The 11,778-nt window shown below is 37.7% G+C and overlaps 1 non-coding gene across 1 annotated transcript; it reads right to left on the minus strand.

Moving 5' to 3' along the window:
- Positions 1-9,901: 9,901 nt before the first annotated feature.
- Positions 9,902-9,973, minus strand: TRNAF-GAA (transfer RNA phenylalanine (anticodon GAA)). Its single transcript has one exon. It is a non-coding gene; the product is annotated as a tRNA-Phe (tRNA).
- Positions 9,974-11,778: the final 1,805 nt, after the last annotated feature.

Genomic DNA, 11,778 nt, shown 5'->3' on the forward strand with positions numbered 1-11,778 from the left:
GCCTCCTTTGCAAGCTTATTAACTATAATTCTTTGTTTTGTTATATTACTAGTTGCTTTAGGGTTTATATGTCTTTAACTTTTCACAAGCTACCTTTAAAGGATGTTATACCACCTCACAGATACTATAAGAACCTTAAAAGGGTTGATTTTTGTCTCTCCCTCTTGACTTTTGCATTATTGTCACACATTTTATTTTTAGTTTATTATAAATCCCACAATATATGTTATTATTTTTGTTTAAACACTCAATTATCTTTTAAATAGAATTAGGTAACAAGAAAAATATTACATATTAATTCACATAGTTAGCATTTCTGGTTCTATTTATTCCTTTTGAGAATTCCATATTTCCACTTCGTATCATTTTCCTTCTTGACAAAGGACTTCCTTTAATATTTCTTATAGTTCAGGTCTGCTGGTGATGTATTAGTTTGGTTCTTATATATCTAAAAGTATTTCATCTTCATTTTTGAAAGATATTTTCACTGGGCAAAGATTTCTAGATTAACAGTTTTTTTTTTCTTTTAGTTCTTTAAAGAAGAGGTTCCACTGTCTGCTTGTTTGCATTTTTATGATAACAAGTTTATTCTTATTCTTTGTTCTTTTGAATGCACTATGTCTTTTTTCCTCTGGCTGCTGTTAACATTTTCCTCTGCATTTAATGTGTTTATTCCCCACCCCCCTCTGGTTGCTTTTAAGTGAGTTAATTATAATATGTCTTGGCTTAGTTTTCATACTTCTTGAAGTTCTTTGAGCTTCTTATTCTGCAGCTTATATTTTTCATCAAATTTTGAAAATTTTGGCCATTGTTTTTTCAAGTATTTTTTGTACCCCTTTTCCCTTATGCTTTCAGAAACTCCAGTTACACATGTGTTAAACTGTTTAAAGTTGTCCCATAGCTCACTGATGCTTTTTTTTTTAACTCTTTTAAAATCCTTTTTTCTCTGTATTTAATTTTGGATAATTTCTATTGCTATCCCTTCAGGTTCACTGATTTTTTTCTGCTATGTGTTCAATTTGTTGTTATCCCCATCCAGTGTATTTTTCATCTCACACATTATGGTTTTTATCTCTAAAAGTTCAATTAGGGTCTATTTTATATTGTCCGTATTTGAAGTTAATTCTTTAAACATATTCAATGCAGTTATAATAAATGCTTTCATGTGCACTTCTTTATTAATTGTAACATCTGTGTCAGTTCAGGGTCAATTTCAATTGACTGATGATTATCCTCATGATAGGTTGTGTTTTCACATTTGTTTGTACACCCAATAAGCTTTGACTGGATGCCAGATATTGATTTTCACCTCGTTGTGTGCTAGATATTTTTGTATTCCTATAAATCTTGAACTGTAATCTGGGATGCAGTTATGTTACTTGGAAACACTTAAACCCTTAAAGGTCTTCTTTTATGATTTGTTATGTGAATCTGGAATAGTACTCAATCTAGGGCTAACTATCTCCCATTACTGACATAAGACTTTTCTGTGTACTCTAATGCCTTGTGAATTCTGAGTTATCCCATTCTGGTGGGAACAGGCACTGTTCTTGGCCCCCTATGAATGTTATACTCCCTTTAATTCTTTTGCATGGCTTTTTCCTGGCTTTGGGTAGTTTCCTCACATGCATGCAGTGATCAATACTCTGCTAAATACTCAAGAGAACCTCTTCAAAATCTTCAGGGGTCTCTTTTTTGGTGCAACTCTCTTTTCTTCAGTACTCTGACCTATGAACTCTAGCCACTTTAGTCTCCCTGGACTATCAGCTCCATCTCGTCAACTTGAAGTGTGCGGGATCCACTTGGGCTTCCTCTCATTGTGTCATAACCTGAAAACTCTCTCCTAGCAGTAAGCTGGCAATCTTAGGGCCCATTTTATTTGTTTTCCATTTCTCGGGAATCACTATTGTTCTTTGCTTGACAGCTAGTCTCTTGAAAACCCTAGTTTCATATATTTTGTCTAAATTTTTAAGGGCAGTGATGTTTCAAATAGTAGAGTAAATTTGTTACATCTCACTCCATCTTGGCTGGAAGCATAAGTATTATGTTATTTAATGTTTTTTATACAAGAGCTCTATTGAGATATAATTCACTTACCATATGACTTATCTATTTAAAGTGTACAAATCAATGATTCTTATAGTATATCACAGAGCTGAGACCATTACCATTATCAATTTTAGAACATTTCACCCTCCAAAAAAGAAATCTTCTACCCATTAGCCATCACTCTGCATTTTCCCCCACTCTCTCCCCAGCCCTAGGCAACCACTAATCTATGTTCTGTCTCTGTAGATGACCTTATTCTGGCCATTTCATATAATTGAGCTTATACAATATGTGGTCTTTTGGACTAGTTATTTTTAAAATATTTATTTATTTATTTATCTGTGCCTACTCTTAGTTGTGGTATGCAGGATCTTCTCTTTCATTGTGGCATGCAAAATCTTTAGTTACAGCATGCAGACTCTTAGTTGCAGCATGTGGGAGCTGGTTCCCTGACTAGGGATGAAACTCTGGCTCCTTGCATTGGAAGCACAGAGTCTTAGCCACTGGACCACCAGGGAAGTCCCTGTGACTAGTTCTTTACATGACATAATATTTTCAAGGTTCTTCTGTGTTTTAGCATGTATCAGTACTTCATTATTTTTTATTGCCAAATAATATTCCATTGCATGTATATGCATATTATTTATTAATTCATCAGTTGATGAACATTTAAGTTGTTTTTACTTCTGGGACATTATGAATAAAGCCCCTATGAGTATTCATTTGCAAATTTTTGTGTGGTCATGTGCTTTCATTTCTCTTGGGTGTATACCTAGAAATTGAATTATTGGATCACAAAGTAATTCTATGCTAACCCTTTGAGACTATCTTATTTTTTTTCTTTTAAAAAATATATATTTTATTGAAGTATAGTTGACTTACAATGTTTCAGGTGTACAGCAATGTGATTCTGTTATATAAATATACATATATTATTTTTGAAATTATTTTCCATCGTAAATTATTAATTACAAGATATTGACTATAGTTCCCTGTGCTATACAGTAAACCTTTGTTGCTTGTTGCATATCTATTTTTTAAATTAGAAATCTAGTATTCTATTTATACTAAGTCAAACAAGTGGAATCAAAATGTCATAATTTTTTTAGTTAGGCAAAAATTTATAAGTTTTCTAAAATATATAGCATACATATTTATATATATATATGTACACAAAAGCTTTTCTATTACATTTGATAAAGGCTTCAGAAATAACATCAGAAGAAAAAAGAAGAGATGCAGAAATTGGAGAACATAAACTAAATGAAATGGGAGCACTGAATATGAAACAGAAAAAGTGCAACAAACTAGATAAAAGTAAAAGATCATCATATGGTCCAGTTGTTTTTAAACATGACTGCTCATTAAAAACACATCTGGATCTCTGGAGAAAAAAAGCAATACCTGAGAATTTGTATTTTTTAAAAAGTCCAAGATAATTCTGATATGCATCTGGATTTTAAAAAGTGATTATAGGTTTTTTTCTATTTAATCTTAGTTTTGGTGATATAGTGTTCTGTGATTTTTCTGTTGGCCAATCATGATACAATGGTATTAAGTGAGTAATAGTAAATAATCACAATAGAGTAAAAGATGTTTATCAGTTTTCACAATCAATAGCCAGACAAAAATTAAAAGATAATTACAGTTACAAGCCATAATGAGAACATGATTAACTTAACAATAAAAATAATTACAAACAATTTGGGGGGGAGGGTCAAGCAGAGTGATGTGGTAAGTGGAAATGCATATATACACATGTTTTCATCCACCCAGCCAGTCTATGTCTTTTGGTTGGTGCATTTAAACCGTTTGTATTTAAGGTAATTATCAATATGTATGAGCCTATTACTGTTTTCTTAATTGTTTTGGTTTTATTTTCTGTAGGTCTTTTCCTTCTCTTGTTGCCTGCCTAGAGAAGTTCCTTTAGCATTTGTTCTTAGGCTGGTTTGGTGGTGCTGAATTCTTTTAACGTGTGCTTGTCTGCAAGCTTTTTGATTTCTCTGTCAAATCTGAAGGAGAGTGTTGTTGAGTAGAATATTCTTGATCGTAGTTTCTTCCCTTTCATCACTTTAAATATATCATGTCATTCCCTTCTGGCTTGTAGAGTTTTTGTTGAGAGATCAGTTGACAGCCTGACAGGAGTTCTCTTGTATGTTATTTGCCGTTTTTCCCATTGTTGCTTTTAATATTTTATCTCTGTCTTTAATTTTCATCATTGTGATTATTATGTGTCTTGGTGTGTTCCTCCTTGGGTTCATCCTGCCTGGGACTCTCTGTGCTTCCTGGACTTGGTTGACTATTTCCTTCCTCATGTTACAGAAGTTTTCAGCTACTACCTCTTCAAATATGTTCTCAGGTCCTTTGTCTCTTCTCCTGCTGGGACCCCTATAATGCCAAATATTGGTACATTTAATGTTGTCCCAGAGGTCTCTTAGGCTGGCTTTATTTCTTTTCATTCTTTTTTCTGTATTCTGTTCTGCGGCAGTGATTTTCACCATATTCTGTCCTCCAGAGCATTTATCCGTTCTTCTGCCTCAGTTATTCTGATATGGATTCCTTCTAGTGTGTTATTCATCTCTGTTTGTTTGTTCTTTAGTTCTTCTGGGTCTTTGGTAAACACTTATTGCATCTTCTCAATCTTTGCCTCCATTCTTTTCCCAAGATCCTGGATCATCATCACTATCATTATTCTGAACTCTTTTTCTGGAAGCTTGCCTATCTCCACTTCATTTATTTGTTTTTCTAGGATTTTATCTTGTCCCTTCATCTGGGACATAACTCTGCTTTTTCATTGTGATTAACTTTCTGTAATATGGTTTTTGTTTTAGCTGCTGTGAGACTGTGCTTCTTGCTTTTTCTGTCTGCCCTCTGATGGATGAGGCTAAGAGGCTTGTGTAAGCTCCTTGTTGGGAGGAGGGACTGGTGATGGGAAAAACTGGGTCTTGCTCTGGTGGGCAGGGCCTTGCTCAGTAAAATTTAAATCCAATTATCTGCTGATGGATGGGGTTGCACTCCCTCCCTGGTAGTTATTTGGCCTGAGGCGACCCAGCCTTGGGGTCTGTGATAGGGTTAATGGTGAACTCCAAGAGAGTTTACTCCAAGGGCAACCTTCCAGTGCCCCGTCCCTGTGGTGAGCGCCTGCTGACCCATGCCTCCATAGGAGGCCCTCCAACACTAGCAGGTAGTTTTGATTGAGTCTCCTGCGGGGTCACTGCTCCTCTCCTCTGGGTCTTGGAGCATGCAAAATTTTGTTTGTGCCCTCCAAGACTGGAGTCTCTATTTCCCTCAGTCCTCTGGAAGGCCTATAATCAAATCCTGCTGGCCCTCACAGCCAGATTCCCTGGGGATTCCCAGTCCCTTTCTCGGATCGCCAGGCTGGGAAGCCTAACGTGGGGTTCAGAACCTTCACAACAGTGCAAGAACTTCTTTGGTTTTATTGTTCTCCAGTCTGTGGGTCACCCACCCAGCAGGTATGGGATTTGATTTTATCGTGATTGTGTCTCTCCTACTGTCTCGCTGTGGCTTTTTCTTTGTCTTTGGACATGGGGTATCTTTTTTTGGTGGGTTCCAGCATTCTCTTGTCAATGGTTGTTCAACAGCTCGTTGCAATTTTGGTGCTCTGGCAGGAGGAGATGAGCTCATGTCCTTCTACTCTGCCATCTCGAACCGGAACTTGAGACTGTCTTATTTAATTCTCAAATTTCTATAAGGATAGTATTAGTATCTCTATTATACAAAGGAGGAATATAAATTTAACCAATTTAAGTACTTTGTTCAAAGCCATTGCTAAAAGTAATAGAATTCAAAATCAGGTTTTCTTAGGAAAGAGTCATTCTTATTTACTGTTGTCAAGAGAGTAAATTGATACAATTGTTTTTGAAAACAATTTAGCAAAACATTTTAAAGTGTGTACATCTATGATCCAGCAGTTTCACACCTAGTAATTTACCCAACACAAATACTATGTCTTCGACCAAACTTTATGTAATAATATGTTTATTTTAAATTCACTATAATAAAACAATTCAAACAAATAAATCATCATCAATACAATGGATTGTATATCCATACAATGGAATACTATATAACCATTAAAAAGGATGGGATAGATTCTTGATGATAGAGAAAATACTCAATACATATGAAACAAAAAGTCAATTAGCAGGATGATATGTACAGTATTGATTGCATTTGTGAGGGAAAACAAGAAAAGCATATATATCTAGAAAATTACTAGAATGAAAGAAACTATTACTTATATGTGAGAAATGGGAATAAGAGGTGAATACTTTCATTTTTCACTTTATGCTTCTGTGTGCATTTTAGCTTTGGGGCATGTGTTTGTATGACTTCTATAAATATAAGAAGTTACTTAACAAGACCTGGTATTCTAACTCCAAAATCCAGTGCTCTTTCTCATACCTCATAAATACATTTCCATCTTTGTATCTACCATCAAGGTCCAGCATGCTGCCTTTCATATAATAAGCACTGAAATAATTGTTGGAAAGGATTTAGAAAGAGATAGAACTTGTTCCCCTCAAGAGAAGACTAAGTTGTGACACAAAGCAGGTTGTAAAAATGATTGAGAAAATTATCTCAGGAAAGAAAACTCATTCCATTGTAATAGAAATTAATAAGAGAGGGATTAGAGTATATTAGAAGTGAGAAGTGAAGAGTCTGGTTGCTGGAGCAACCTCTTTCTGATTGGAAGGAACACTTCACTTGAGAGGAGCTGCTCATGCAGGCACTGCTGCCTCCATCATCTTTGTTTACATTTAGCTTTGATCATCAGGCAATGAGCAAGCCAGCTAGAAGCAGTTTTAGGAGTCAGTGTAATAACCAAAGCAACAGGCTTTTGGTCACTTTGACAGGAAGAGAGGAAAGAGTAAAGTAGCAGGCAGCAATCAGGAGAAGGGAACCTTTAGGGTACAAGGCCCAACATGAAGAAGGGAGATACCAAAAGTCCAAGTTGCAGGGTTCAAGGTGAAATTACACTCCTCAGATGGAACTCAAACCCAGCCATACTTCAGTTGGGACTTGAACCCACAATCCCTGACTTAGGAGGGGACTCAAACCCACAGCATTTTGATTGAAATTGCACACCTGGTCTCAGGACTTTTAGTGAAGCTCACGTTCTTTTGTCTTGATGCAAAAATGAATTCAATGAGAGGTAAAGTGACAGGTGAAGAATGAGTTTATTAGCATAGGATGCTAGTGATAGATACAATGGGGCAGGCAAGGGAGCACAGTTGCCCCAGGAACAAAGGGGGCTACGTTTTTATAATCAAAGAAAAAGTAGGGAGGGAAGAAGACTCTCTTCTTCCTCATCCTTGGGTAGATTTCATGGCTTAAATCATTAGTTCCTCCTTTCACCATATATGGTTAAACTGGGACTGTCATGGCACTATTTAAATCATATTAGCAGAAGGGTGGTGACATACTAAAAGTCGGTAATTCATCTCAGATTTTGGTACACTGTCCCCTTGCACCTAGTTTCTCTCTCCTTTCACCTCTATTCCTGTCTTGGCTATGTGCAGAAATGCTACTCTTTAAGGACCATTAACCTCTGGCTTCATGTAACAAGATTCAGATCCCATATCTATTGTCTTGTACTTTAACTACGTATGTAGATTGTTGCTTGGTTACTGGATTCTTTTCTTGAGTGGTCATTAGTTTACAGCAGTCTCCCAAACTCTCTTAAAATTCCCTTTCTATCTTTAATCCACAAGTGGGATTTCTTTACCAGCTTAGCCACAAGGGAAGCCCCAACAAGTGGGATTTCTAAAGTAACTAATAACTCTATCCTTATCAAAAGGGATGCAGCTAATTCAGGCCTTTAAAAAAAATATTTATTTTGTGTGTGCTGAGTCTTTGTTGCTGCATGCAGGCTTTCTGTAGTTGTAGTGAGTGGGGGCTATTCTTCATTGAGGTGTATAGGCTTCTCATTGCAGTGGCTTCTCTTGTTGTGCAGCACAGATTCTAAGGTGTGTGGGCTTCAGTATTTGTGGTGCATAGGTTTAGTTGCTCCATAGCATGTGGGATATTCAACCAGGGATCACACCTGTGTCCCCTGCATTGGCAAGCAAATTCTTAACCACTGGACCACCAGGGAATTCCCTAATTCGGGTCTTATTTGCACTGGTTTTGAGAGCCTATTTGGAGTCTGAGGGCCAGGAACAGTAGTATTTGCATACTGGTGATAATCATAGAAATTTGGGGGAAATGTCTGGATTCCAGAGGTTGATATGGAATTGAAGAGTATTCAAGCCCACAGCTGGAGAATCATGAAATTATCCAGTTCCCTTTTTAACCTAGGCAAAAAGGCTAGGCAAGTTCTAGGCTGGTGTGTGTATGTAGGGGATAGTTCAAGTTAGTGACTGCCATAGAAGCTACTAGAAGTTCTGGGAAAGTTGCAGTCTCTCTTATTTATTGCTGTATCCTCAGTGCCTGGCAATTCTAGGTGGCACAGTGGTAAAGAATCCATCTACCAATGTAATACACTCAAGAGACGCAGGTTTGATCCAATTCAGGAAGATCCCTTGGAGTAGGAAACGGCAACCTACTCCAGTATTCTTGCCTGGGAAATCCCATGGACAGAGAAACCTGGTGGGCCACTCTCCATGGGGTCACAAAGAGTTGGATATGACTTAGTGGCTGAGCATGCATGCATGCATCCCCAGTGCCTAGAATAAGTCTTGACAGGGTATGTATTCCATAAATATGTGTAAAATGAATGAAGTCAAGGCAGCAGGCTAATGCTGAACTTCAGCCACCAGTAAAAAGAAGCCCTTGATATGTTTTCAAGCTTGTCAAATGGGCAAGTCTCTAGCAGGCAGAAACTGACAGTTAGAGCTAAAAAGTCTCCTTTAAACATAGCTCAGATGCTACCTCCTCAGATAGGCCTTCTCTGATTATAGCTAAAATGTCCCTAAACACTCACCAAGTCTTTATCTCTTTACTCTGTTCTGTTTTCTTTGCCATCTGAAAATATGCAAGGTGTCTGGCTATGGGTTCAGTGTCTGTGTCCCCCCACTAGAATATAAATGCCTCAAACTTGGGATTTTGTCTTATTCATCTCTGTATTTCTGACACCTAGTGAAGAGGAAAAGTCAAAATTTTACATAACCTCCTGCTCCTTCTGTCTCTGTAACTCAGCTTGCTCCTTGCAAAGTCTGGATCACGTAGGTCTCAGAAAGTGGGGACTCACAATACTAGGAACTGGAGCTTATCTCATTCACCCTTGTCCTGTTCTTTGCAATCATCCTAGCCCCTGAAAACCCGCAAACCTGCTCAATCATGCCTGTCCATGTATAAAAACTCTGTAATCCCTTTGTTTGGGGCTCAGAGCTTGGAGTGTTAACTCCTCTGGCACCACCAGTGTAATAAATCCGAGTTCTCCAACTCTCCGAGTATGGTGCTTGGTTTCTCAAGTACTGGTTTCTGCAACACTAGAACAGTGCTGAACACACAATAGGTGTTCATTAAATATTTGTTGAAACTCAGGCTGGAGGAACAAATCCAATAAAAAATTAAGTGTGAATGTAAGAACCACTTCCCACTTTTTCTCAGAGGACAAAGAAAAGCTCAAGTTTAATTTACACAGTGATTAAAATACTGAACTTACTAACACACATATGAGTTTATTCTTATGTTTCCATTTCTCTCAATTTTACTCTAGCCAGTACATAACTTTCTCTTATGTATTTCTTATGAAAAAAGTGAGTTAGTCACACAGTTGTGTCCGACTCTGCAACTCCATGGAGTATAGCCCGCCTGGCTCCTCTGTCCATGGAATTCTCCAGGCAAGAGTACTGAAGTGGGTTGCCATTTCCTTCTCCAGGGGATCTTCCCTACCCAGGGATTGAATCTGGGTCTCCTGCATTTCAGGCAGGTCCTTTACCAACTGAGCTACTAGGGAACAGTGAGTAGATATTTTCTGTTTTAATAGTTTCTTTTGAACCAAAAAATCTGCCAATGCTAATCAATGATTACCTCTAGCCATGCAAGAAGAAAGTGATATCTCTTGTCTGTAAAGAACCAGCCTCCCAATGCAGGAGACATAAGAGATATAGGTTCAATTCCTGGGTCGGGAAGATCCCCTGGAGAAAGGAATGACAACTCACTCCAGTTTTCTTGCCTGGAGAATCCCATGGAGAGAGGAGCCTAGTGGGCTACAATCTACTGGTCATAAAGAGTTGGACATGACTTAAGCAACTTAGCACAAGCAAATAGTCAAATCTAAGTTAGCATAATCCTAAAAACAGTATTTCTCTAGAGAGATCTAAAGACCTCTGACATCAGAAACACTTATCAAAAATGCATATTACTGGACTTCATTCTAGAATCACCAAATGATAGTCTGAGGGAGAACCCAGGAACCTACAATTTTTTTTTAATAAATTTATTTATTTTAGTTGGGGGCTAATTACTTTACAATATTGTAATAGTTTTTGCCATACATTGACATGAATCAGCCATGGGTTTACATGTGTTCCCCTTCCTGGACCCCCCACCCACCTCCCTCCCCATCCCATCCCTCTGGGTCATCCCATTGCCCCGGCCCTGAGCATTAGTCTCATGCATTGAACATGGAATGGTGTTCAGTTTCACATATGATAATATACATGTTTCAATGCTATTCTCCCAGAACGTCCCACCCTCACCTTCTCCCTCAGAGTCCATAAGACTATTCTATGCATCTGTGTCTCTTATTCTGTCTCGCATATAGGGTTATCGTTACCATCTTTCAAATTCCATATATATGCATTAGTATACTGTATTGGTGTTTTTCTTTCTGGCTTACTTCGCTCTGTATAATGGGCTCCAGTTTCATCCATCTCAATAGAACCGATTCAAATGTATTTTTTTAATGGCTGAGTAATATTCCATTGTGTATATGTACCACAGCTTCCTTATCCATTCGTCTGCTGATGGACATCTAGGTTGCTTCCATGTCCTGGCTATCGTAAACAGTGCTGTGATGAACATTGGGGTACACGCGTCTCTTTCAATTCTGAGGAACCTACATTTTAACTAAGCTCTTCATGTGATGCCTGCCAAGAACTGTGAAAGGTTTGAGATTTTACTTTACTTGCATGTTAACAAGTTTCCTTGTCATGGTTTCATGAATTCTGGCAGAAGTCATGAAATTCATGGGTCAGAGTTAAGAGTTGTTGTTATTATTATTTTATTATATGGTCATTATTATTACTACTCAGCAGTACCAGTAGCCAGAGTGTTAGCACGCATGTCAGTTTCCAATGCCCTAATTCTCATAGATGACACGAATAGGGTCAAGTGATGCAAGCACGTGCATTGTGGGTTATGTTACAGAAGAAGAATGTCAAGCTTAGGAAGCTGAATCTTTTATAATGGGCAAAAAGCATGTCTGAGCTTTAGAAGGAGAGATTATCTTTATTATATGAGAGAGAAATAAATCTGTCTTTTGTTCTGGAGGGATATACTATCTCTATCTTCCAAGACTTTTCACTGTGCAATCATCCTTTAAAAGTCAGTGCCTCTACTCATAACACATGAATAGACTCATGGAGAATTATTTCCCAATTAATTCTGATGTCCACACAAGTTTGAGAATCATTGCTCCAGAAAGACTTGGCCATTATCTACAGAGCTACCTTTGCACGAAGCCTGTTGTTGTTATATAGTCACTAAGTTGTGTCCGACACTTTTGAGACCCCATGGACTGAAGTCCACCATGCTCCT

The sequence above is a fragment of the Giraffa tippelskirchi genome, chromosome X, assembly GCF_054371585.1.
Source record: "Giraffa tippelskirchi isolate mGirTip1 chromosome X, T2T-mGirTip1v1.2.pri, whole genome shotgun sequence".
NCBI lineage: Eukaryota > Metazoa > Chordata > Mammalia > Artiodactyla > Giraffidae > Giraffa > Giraffa tippelskirchi.